Below are 9,230 nucleotides of genomic sequence, written 5' to 3' on the forward strand. Positions count from 1 at the left end.
ATAGATAGATAGATAGATAGATAGATAGATAGATAGATAGATAGATAGATAGATAGATAGATGATAGATAGATAGATAGATAGATAGATAGAGAGAGAGAGATAGATAGATATAGATAGATACACTCTTATCTGTATAACTTTGTTCACTGAGCAAATGACTTGTGTCATGAACTGCCTGGTGCTCACACTTGTTCACAGGTTTCAGTTTAGAGCAGAGATTAAAGAGCACTTGTCCAGATACATTATTGTAAAATACAGTCAAACCCAAGGTCATTTTCACGAACACTTTGTAGACTCAAGGGTCATTCAAAGATGATTACAATTATTCATGTAGTAAGCATAGAAGAGAAGCTTAAAGCAGGGCCACTTTTCCCTAGACTTTTCCCTGTTGGCAGTTCCTGAAGTGGATAACATGCAGCTAAGTATTTCCGTTTTCTGAATGGCAAGTCTTGTAGCTAATGGAATAGCCAGGAGCCTTCACTGAACCAGGAGGACATCAGAGAGGTTGCCACAATGTAATGGCACTTATTAAGTGAATTACATATTAATAGTTCAAATTAAACAAACAAGAACATATCCATAAAGGCATCTTAACTATAGATATTTTGTCAGTCCAAATGTGAATGACACTGATGTTGGTGCAAATCCAACAACAGATCCTCCTCCAGTAAGCATTCCAATGAAATTGTCTCAAAATAAGACTAAGACAGCTTAGACTCTGCCAAATGTCTGGGGCAGCAGGGGAATGTGTGGTGTCAATCCACAGTGGCCCTAAAGAGAAGACTTCTGCAGCAGCCCCAGCTGCCACAGCAGTGGGTGCCTCCTCTGCTTTCCTCAGGATGCTATTCATTTATAGTTCACTTTGGAGAAAGAGTGTGTACATCAATTTAAAAACAAAATAGAACAAATAAAAACAATCAGAATACCAGGTCACATCTTGTAAGCACATAACAAAAATTCATTCTTTGTGGACCTAAGAATAAATGAACAAATCTGACAGTGTTCAAAGGAAAATACAGTGTTTGAGATCTAGGGCACTCCTCACAGCACACAGCTTGCAAGAACGGGCCACAACTAGATCAGGTGGGCTGATTCCAGGGTGTGCTCTAGAAAACCTAAAATCTAAGCAACTCTTGTTATAATTTCAAATTGATTCTGAATCATAGTAGAACTTCTCCACAGGACTTTCATGTCCAAGAAGTGCCTTTGGGTTAGTTCACACATTCGATCTTTCAGTAAATATGCATCCATGCGCATACACACACATATATTTGTTGTTTATTGTTGTATGCTGTCCAGTGGGAACTGACCCACAGCTGGCCCTCTGGTGGGTTTTCAGAGGCAGTTAATCATATGGGAGGAGATTGTCCATCTTCTTTCACAGAGCAGCTGGTGACCATGAACCTTGTGCCTGCAGGATTGTAGTGCTGCTTCTTCCCACTAGGCCACCGGAGTATAATGTATGATTTGGACCTCTCCAAATTGCCTAAAAGCAACAGTGTCAGTTTAAAGATTAATGTATTCCTGCTCCAAACTATTGTCTTTTCAATTACTTCTGATGCATATGATAATTGGACAATGGAGAAGGCAGAAAGAAGAAAAGATATCTTTGAGTTATAAGGTTGGAGAAGAGCATTGAATATTCCATGAAGTGTCAAAAAGAACAAGACATGTTTATCACAGCTTTATTATGATTATCTTAAGAGTTCGGAATGAAGGTTGAAGAGTGGAGTATACTCGGGGTGGGGGGTGCGGAGGGATTGTATACCAATGAAGGAATTTTTCTTTTACTTTTCGAAGAGAAGAGTGAACTGGGGGTGGGGGAGGTGGGCGGGGAGAAAAGTGCAACAAAGAGTGAATGGAAATCCAAAATCTCTGTAAATGTTCATTAAAATGAATAATAATAAAAGAACAAGAACTAGCAAGTCTATCTTGGAAGATATACATCCAGAGTGCTCCCAAGGGGTAAGGATGGTGAAACTTCCTCTCATATACAATGGACATGTTTCAAGAAGGGCTAGTCTCTGGAAAAGGACATTTTGCTAGGAAAAGTGAAGGATCAGAGAAAGAAAGGAAGACCTCTGACACAGTGATTTGTTTAACAATGGACTTAACATATGAGAGATGGAGAGGATGGTGCAGGAAAGGGATAGATTCAGATTTATTGGACATAGGGTCACTATGAGTCGTAGTCAATTCTATGGCACTTCACACCCATATGTGAATGTGTGTGTGTGTGTGTGTGTGTGTGTGTGTGTGTGTGTCCCCACAATCAGTGTTTTATAATTATGTTGTTATGTGCTCTCAGGTCACCTGAGACCCATAGCTGACATAGGCATATTAGCTCTGAACCCTGTCCTATCCTGAGCCAATCTCAAGCACACCTACCCCCACTGCCCCAGTTACGGAGTTGATCCATCTCGTCCAAGGTCTTCCTCTCCTGCGCTGTTCCTCCACCCAACTAAGGATGATGTTCTTCTCCAAGAATTGGTCAGTTTGAGCAACATGCCCAAAATATGTGACATGTTGTTTTAAAATCCTGGCTTCTAAGGAGTAATTTGATTTTGTCCTCTCCATGACAACTTGACTGTTCTCTTGGCAATCAATTCAACACTCTTCTACAGCACCACAAAATAAAGACATCAATTCTGCTTCTTGAAATTACCATGTAACTGGAAGATCAGCATGAATCTATTTTGACTCAGAGACACATCACATCAACAATAACATCTAAAAAAAAAAAACCAACCAAAAAAACCCCAATAACATCTATTTGATTAGATAAGATTATCATCTAATTTTGCAATGCAGCAAATAAAGTTCATTTTTATTTTTTATTTTTTGGGGGTTTCTTTTTTTAAATTTTATTTTATTAATTTTAATGAACATTTACAGAGATTTTAGATTTCTATTCATTAATTGTTGCACTATTTTCTCTGCCTCCGGCCCATCCATTCCTCTCCTTTTTCCTTTTTTTTCTTTTCCTTGAAAGTCTGTTTTAATTGACCCATTGCCACAGTGTTTGTCAAAACCAGTTCTGATAATCTCCTTTGTCAGTGTGTCCTTTGCCATTCCCTATCACTCGTCACTGAGAGAGATTTCACCCTGATTCTTCAGGAAAAGGGAACTGTGTATTCTCTTAGCTACTTCCTGCTGAAATGGGATGCTGTAGGTTTCAGGCTGAAGATCTTCTCTCACTACTCTAAAGGGCCCTTTTGGCAATAGGAAACACGTAGACTGTTGTGGAGATTGATTTTGGAATTTAGATGCACTGTTATCAATTGTGATTAGCCATACATGTTCATATCCTTGAAGATGCATCATGGAACTGTTGCAGCCTAGAAGACACAAATTTAACTAAGTACATGAGTCAAAAATTAAAAGCAATACTAACTATTCTAAGTAGAGGTTCTAACATTGGCACAAATCAAGTTACAGAGGGAAGGTAGTACTTAAAATAAAAGGCTTATTAACTAACACTTTGTCTATTATAGTATAAAGGTTAGGAACCACAAGATGTAGAGGCTCAATTATGTCATTTATTATTCTTAAGTCCTGTACCAAATTCCATCTACCACTGGGTTGTTTTACAGCTCAGAAGTCCGCATGCAAGGCAGAGGTGAAGTAAGGAACTGCTTATGAGGTTTTCCGTCAGTTCCCAAAACTAAGAAATAGTGAGAAGAGTTGGGACCTCAGAAGGTGTTTAGGACCAAATAATAGGCTCTTGCATCCAGGAGAAAATGAATATACTTAGCAGTAATGTTAATGCTCACCCACGGCTTTTCTGGGAGGATCTGAATCATTGAAGCATCCTCCTTTGTTTCCAGCTGGGAGCTGGGGCCTGTCAGTCCTGTCAGCCACGGGGACCTGATGTGGGCTGCCCTTGGCCGTGTGTCCTTCAGATCCACACTTAAAGCAAGTGAGTGTGAGCTTCCTCTCTACTCCCTTGCCTATCTGTGGCTCTCGTCTCTGAAGTGTCTACTGAAGTGGCCCAGCTTTCCACAGTGGAAGCAATTCTGACCTCCTTTATTGCCTTTGGGTGGCACTGTTTATGAATAAGACTTCCTTTTCCTTACACAGGCCCTAAACTGGCAGCAATAGCTGCCCCAATAATTTTAGCCCTTCTCTGGTCTTTTCTCTTCCCTCTAGATCCCAGTTGTTAAAAGAGGGAAAATTTAAACAAATATATAACAAATAATTTTGAACATTATAATCTTTTAAGTTTAAGGCTAGAAATACTAACAATATGATCATTTCCAATCCAGAGATATATGTTCTAATGCAGTTCCTATTTTCCGTAAATGGTTTTGGTAAGAAGAATATTGTAAATGTGGATACAGCTCCACTATTCCTCCTTAAAGGTACAAATGTAGGAAGCAATGCATAAAACTAGTAGTTCTTATATTTTAGTGTATAGGGATTGCCACTCTGAGGGTTTTATTAAAATTCAGATCCCACTTTAGCTGATCTAGGGTGAAAACTGATATTTTGCATTTCTAATAATGTCTCAGAGATTATTTTGATCCTGAAGTACAAGTTACTGAGCCATGCTTCCCAATACCCCTTCTGAAACATATTCTCTATTAAAGGAAAGTCCTATTAAACTTTTTTCTATTAAGGCTACATCCATATGTAGCTCAGTGATTACATAACACCATGCTTTCCTCTGCTCTCTTGCAAGTATGTCTACAAAGTAAATGGAAACTCCTTTTTGTTTCTACCAATTACCTTGCTCACTGGTAGTCCTACCAGTTAAATCTCTCTGAGTAAGTGTAACGTAACATCTATCAATGCCCATCACATACATAACAGCTGTGTGTTATGATCTTTATTAGATCAAGGGCATTTTATTAGGGACATGCAGGCGTAGACCTCACAATTAGTACTTTTCTTAAACATTACAACTTTCAACTTGGGAAAATGTTCTCTAAGACATTCTGAAGATCGGATTTAAAACTTACTCAAGATAACATACTTTTCCTAATGTTTCTTTGTTTTTTTAACTTAAGAATACCGTCATGTTTGTATGTGTAAAATGAATAAGTAGATATAATATATACAAATATAAAGAGAGTATGTTTGTGGCTAATAGGGAATTGAAGAAAGAGAAGTGCTTTGAGGACACTGGATATCTGTTAATAATTGAAGAATAATTTGCAAAAGAAAATTTGTGATATTTGCACAACATGATGTTCTTATTATGATTGAAGTGTGTTTGTGAAAAATTTGTGACTAAGCTAATATTGAAGTCCAAATACATAATTTAAAATTTTTATGTTCCAGAAAAGTAACTGTAATAAAGGGAACTGTGGATTTGAAAATTATTTAAAAAGAAAGAGCTAAAAGAGACATAGTAAGCTTTTTCTGGAGGCTGATAATGACGTTGGATTATTTCCAGAATGGTACAGATCACTACACATTCAAAGTAGCATAATTGGATACCTAACTTGAGTCTGCCATAACTATCTGCAAAATGAGAGATTTTGTTGCTATGAAACATACACACACTTTTGATTTATAAAGATGAGATTAAGGTTCCATCAGGACTACAACATGTAACTTACCATTCTTATTCACCCACAGTTTAAAAATCAGATCTACTCCCATGTTGTTTTGTTGAGCATGACCGAATGGGATGAACGAATTTGAAGCTGTCAAATATTAAGTGAATATTATAATGGCAGTTTGAATTTTTTAAAGGACAATTGAGATTTATCAAAACAAATGCTGTTTGTATTTAAGTGCTGCTGTATCATATGTATATGAAATTGGGTTATATGTTGGCTTTTGTGGAAGAGATAATTCAAAATCACTATGATTTCTAAAATTGGATGAAACCACTATGGAAGGCAGTCTGGCGCTTTCTCAGAAAGTTGGAAATAGAAGTGGCGCTGTTGGATCCGCAGAGCCGGACCCCAATGAGATCGGACGCCAGCACCAATCACTCAGGAGAGACCGCCCTTGATGCAAACAGCATGAGGTTTTATTCCATCCAGCGCGCTGGGGCACAACTCTTGACCTACGCAGAGGCAGAGGAGTTGAGCCCCGAGCTAAGGGTACGTACAGCTTATAAAGGCAATAACCCGCGCAAACATGGGCTAACACCCAGGGAGGGTTGCTGATTGGTGTATTTGAATATACACTGAGGTAGGCAGGTCTGATTGGTAATAATTTGGCGCGCGCAGGTAAGCGAGGAAAACTCTCTGATTGGTACATTTAAAAGCAAGTTGGCGCGCGGCAAGCGGGGTCAGTGCAAGGCGTGGGAGAGTGGGGAGTAAAGTTCAGAAAAACAATTCCTGGAATTTCTCTTTTCTGTACTCGCAGATGTGGGTGAGCCGTTTTATGACCTTGTTTTTCTAAAAGAGGGCCAAAGTCCTGAGAAGTTTTATGGCTTCTACCTGAGAAGGGTTAAAAGTTAACTTCCTCATAATCTTTCAGCGCTTTCTCAGAAAGTTGGAAATACAAGTACTGTTTGACCCAGCAATTCCACACCAGGAATGTACACTAAAGAAACAGGAATATACATTAAAGAAACCAGAGCTGCCACCAAAACACACTTATGTTTATTGCTGTGTTATATATAATAACAAAGAGATAGAAGGAACTCAAGTGCTCATCAATAAATTAAAGGATAAGAAACCCATGGTGTAGTCACACAATTGAATACTATGCAGCACTGAAAAACAAGAAAATAATAAAATATTACACAACATGGGAGACTGTGGAGAATGTTATGCTGAGGGAAATATCTCAGTTACAAAATGACAAATCCTGCACTACACCACCATTATAAAATAGGACTGACATGGGGTTTTGGGGGAAAACTGAGAAAAGAGGGTATAAATAAAGAACACTATACTGGAACAGATGATGGAAATAACTGTTTAAAAGGAATATATGATTAGGCATCATCTGTGTGAAAACAGTTCAGAATGAGAGTTGCACAGCAAAGTGGACTGGGCGAGTGGGAGGGATGGAGGAAATTATTCAACAAATAATTTTTTTAAATAAAATGCACTGGAGGAGTATTGGGAGGAAAATGTACAACAAAGAGTGAATTAAAATCCAACTTTTCTGTAAAATTTCGTCAAAATCACAACAACAACAAAAATTGGATGACGATATTAAGCCATCCCTTCTATCAGTAAATACTATGTGTTTCCTACCTGGTGATCTCTATGCCTTTTCTGCTTAGATTGTAATATACACATTAATTACCTGAAGGTTTTCTTTAAATAAGAAAAGTGACAAATGTGAATCCAACCTTAGACTAGGCTTTGGGCAGCACAATTCTATACCAAGGGAGATATTCAACCTTGGCTATATGTTAGAATAATTTAGGAAGTTCCACATCTAATAGCCAGGGTTCATATAGAATAAATAAATTAAGATGCCTATAAATTTGGTTCAAATATCACTAATTTATTATTTATTAGTAAACATTATTTTATTCTTATTCACATGTTTTTATTATCATAGTTATTTTTATGATAATGTGATATTTCAAAATAGATTACACTCTTGCTTCTAAATTGCTAACAAAGCAAAATTATTGTGCCAAGAAATCATGCTGTTTATCCAACAAGTTTTATCCATATCTATATGTTAGGAACCTCTCAGTGGTTTTTACAGAGTAGATTAACTATGAATTCTAGTCTCCCTCCAACATCACCACCATCATCACTGATGGGCACATTTCTACAGAGGCACGTAAATCTTTTTAATTCTCATTTTTAAAGCTATTTATTATTGTGTTAGGTGTAGCGCTCACCTTCTACCCACGATGTCTCCATGTGCATGGATTGAGAATTCATTCTGTATCAAGCTTATGTTGGGTAGGTGCCAGAGTAAAATCTATGCATAAACCCATAGAATTCTCAGGAAATGCTTATTTTGTGTTGAAACATTCGAGTGAAATTTCATGGCCCAAGGATATAAATATGTTCATGGCTCTTTAAACAATAAATCTTGGTCACATTGAATCCTTAAGTTTTTCATGCTAAGATAATAGGGATAAGCTTGCCACTTATTATCTCCTAATACCTATCTGTTTAATTAACCCTTGATGTTCCTTGTAAGGCAATAAAGTGGAATTTTACTTTATTTTTACATTGTTGTTGTTGTTATGTGAAGTCAAGTTGCCTGTACCTCATAGCAACCCTTGGTACTACAACAGCCCTAAACCCTAATCTATCCTGTGCCAATCTTATTGTCCCTGACACACTTACCCCCCTTACCCCGGTGACTGAATTAATCCATCAATGGTTTTTCTCTCTTGTGATGTCTCTACACCATCCAAAGCAGGACGTCCCTCTCCAAGGACTGGTCCCACCTTGCAACATGTCCAGAGTATGTTAAATGAAGCATTAGAATCCTTGCCCTCCAAAGACTAGGCTGCTTTAACTCTCTCTAGGACAAATCTGTTCAATCTCTTAGCAGTATTATGGTGTATTCAATATTCTTTTCCAGCACCACAACTCAAAGGCATCAATTCTCCTTTTACCATTCCTAGTCATTGTCCAACTCTTTGATGCATAGCAAGCGATTGCAAAGACCATGGCCTATATCAGAAGCACCTTAGTCTCCAGACTGACATCATTGCTCTTCAGTACTTTGCAGAGGTTTCTGGCAGTAGAATTTCCCAACGCATTATGTTTTTTAATTTCCTGGCTGCTGGTGCCAAGAGTCTTAATTGTGGAGTCAAGCAAACTAAAGCTGTCTATAATTTCCAACAGGCCCAGTGATGACTCTTAGAAACCCTGTATAGCACAGCTCTGAACCCTACTCTATCCGGAGCCAACATTATTATCTCTGACACACCTAAACCCATTACCCCAGCCACTGAACCAATCCTCTCCTGTGCTGTCTCTCCATCCTCCCAAGCATGATATCCCTCTCCAAGGACTTGTCCCTCCTTACAACATGTCCAATGTCAGATGAAGCCTCATAATCTTTGCCTACAAGGAGCAGCCTGGTTTAACCCTATCTAGGACTAAATTGGGAAGGGTGTACGCCAGGGATGCATCTTGTCTCCATGCCTTTTCAACATGTATGCAGAACAGATTATCTGAGAGGCTGGGCTCTATGAGGAGAATTGTGGCATCAGGACTGGTGGAAGATCTATTAACAATCTGCGTCATGCAGATGACACAACCCTGCTTGCTGAAACTGAGGAGGACCTCATGCACTTGCTGCGAAGAGTCAAGGACTGCAGCCTTCAGTATGGAC

General features: G+C 38.4%; 1 protein-coding gene across 1 annotated transcript in view; it reads left to right on the forward strand.

Moving 5' to 3' along the window:
* The window catches only part of NRG3 (neuregulin 3), a 1,124,911-nt gene that overhangs the window by 525,580 nt on the left and 590,101 nt on the right, over positions 1 to 9,230 (forward strand). The window lies entirely within an intron of this gene.

The sequence above is a fragment of the Elephantulus edwardii genome, unplaced genomic scaffold, assembly GCF_000299155.1.
Source record: "Elephantulus edwardii isolate Elephantulus edwardi_28Jun2011 unplaced genomic scaffold, EleEdw1.0 scaffold00421, whole genome shotgun sequence".
NCBI classification, from domain to species: Eukaryota; Metazoa; Chordata; class Mammalia; order Macroscelidea; family Macroscelididae; genus Elephantulus; species Elephantulus edwardii.